This window comes from Myotis myotis, unplaced genomic scaffold, assembly GCF_014108235.1.
Source record: "Myotis myotis isolate mMyoMyo1 unplaced genomic scaffold, mMyoMyo1.p scaffold_m19_p_2, whole genome shotgun sequence".
Classification (NCBI taxonomy): Eukaryota; Metazoa; Chordata; class Mammalia; order Chiroptera; family Vespertilionidae; genus Myotis; species Myotis myotis.
In genome coordinates this window covers 128,873,873-128,875,660 of record NW_023416324.1, presented here as the reverse complement: position 1 = coordinate 128,875,660, position 1,788 = coordinate 128,873,873, and the positions used below count along the sequence as shown (strand labels likewise).

Below are 1,788 nucleotides of genomic sequence, written 5' to 3'. Positions count from 1 at the left end.
AGAGACACATTTTCAGTAAAATAAAGTGTTAATTAGAGGAACAAGTAAATACTTTAGAAAGTATATTTCTGTCTTGTTGCAAAATTTCACCCTAAAATCATGGAGTGAAACATTTAAAAAGCAGGGGACTGGAGGGAAGGTTTCCTAGCTAGCCCAAGAGGGGTCCATTTGGCATTGTCTGGCTTCCTGTCATAACTTAAAGAAAACTTTCACAATGTCCAGAGCCCTTGATGCCCTACAAGGGAAGGAATCGTATTTCCTCAAAGTTCTTGCAGCAGGAACCCCCTTAGCAGGCACCGACCTTGACTTCCAATGGAACAGTACATCTACAGAAGGAAAAGTGATGGCGTCTACATCATAAATCTGAAGAGAAGCTTCTGGTAGCCTGGGACCCGCTTCTATTGAACAGGGTGATGGCAGTGTCATATCCTCCAGGAATACTGGCCTGTGGGCTGTGCTGAAGTTTGCTGCTGCCACTGCAGCCGCTCCCACTGCCGGCCACTTCAGCCCCGGGACCTTCACCAGCCAGATCCAGGCAGCCTTCCGGGAGCCGCGACTCCTGGCTGTTTCTGCTCCCAGGGATGACCACCAGGCTCTCACAAAGGCATCTGCGGCTAACCTGCTTACCCTCGTTCTGTGTAACACGGACTCTCTGTGCTGTGTGGACATGACCAACCCTGCAACAAACAGGAGCTCACTCAGCGGGTCTGATGTGGATGCGCCCGGGGATTTCTGCGCATGCGTGGCACCATCTGCGAGCACCTGCAGAAGGTCGCAGCTGATCTCGATTTCTGCAGGTGCACCGAGGAGACTGAAAAGGAAAGCAACCCTGCTTTGGAAAGGCTGTGTGACCGAGGAGGAGTTTCAGCGTGAATAACTGCTGCTCAGCCTGAGGTCACAGGCTGGCCTGAAGGCGTGCGGGTGTCGTCTGTGCCCGTTCAGCAGTTCCCTGAAGACTGGTCTGCAGCTCCCATGGCTCAGACCACTGAAAGCGAAGGAACGACCAAGGAGTGGTCGTCAGCTGTTTCTTCACACATTGTTTGCAGGTAGTTTTTATCGCACGCTAACAGGTGGCGCGGGCCATTTTTGCTAATTTTTTGCGCAAATGGCAACATTCAGTAAAATTACGATAACTTTAGTTTATGTATTTATACGTTACCCGCGTTCTACCGCTAATCTATAAAAAACGTATTAATAGATGTCCCGCACTCTACTACACTGGTAGAACGTATAAATACGTAAAATGTATAAATAAGTTTCCCGCATACAATGTGTTCACAGAAAATGAAAACAACGTTGATGGAAACTGAAGCTCCAGGGAGGAAAAAGATTACAACAAAGGCAGGTGTTATGGAAAGAGTATGTCCCCATTAAAATTCACCTGTTGAAGCCCTATCCCATCAATGGGGCTGCATTTGGACAGGTGCTTTGGAGAGGTAATTAAGGTGAAATGAGGTCTTAAGGGTGGAGCTCTGATCCAGAGGACTGAGGGCCTTGTAAGAGGAGGAAGAGACCAGAGCTCAGGCTCTCTCCCCACAGAGCGAGAGAGGATATGTGGAGAAGGAGCCAGGAAGAGAACTCTCACCAGAAACCAACCCTGACGACACCTTGATCTTGCACTGCTGACCTCCAAACCTGTGAGGAAGTTATTTTTTGTTGTTTAACTCACCTATTTCATGGTGTTTTGTTATGACAGCACTAGGAAAGTGCTGAGATTACTTAGTAACCTCTAAATAGATTATTCTACAGGAGAGCAAGGATTGCTTTTCTAACAAAAATAAATAGGGG

The 1,788-nt window shown here is 47.7% G+C and overlaps 1 pseudogene; it reads left to right on the top strand.

Annotated features, from left to right (window-relative positions):
• The first annotated feature begins 214 nt into the window (after positions 1-214).
• LOC118675672 lies at positions 215-1,050 on the top strand (annotated as a pseudogene).
• The last annotated feature ends 738 nt before the right edge of the window (positions 1,051-1,788 follow it).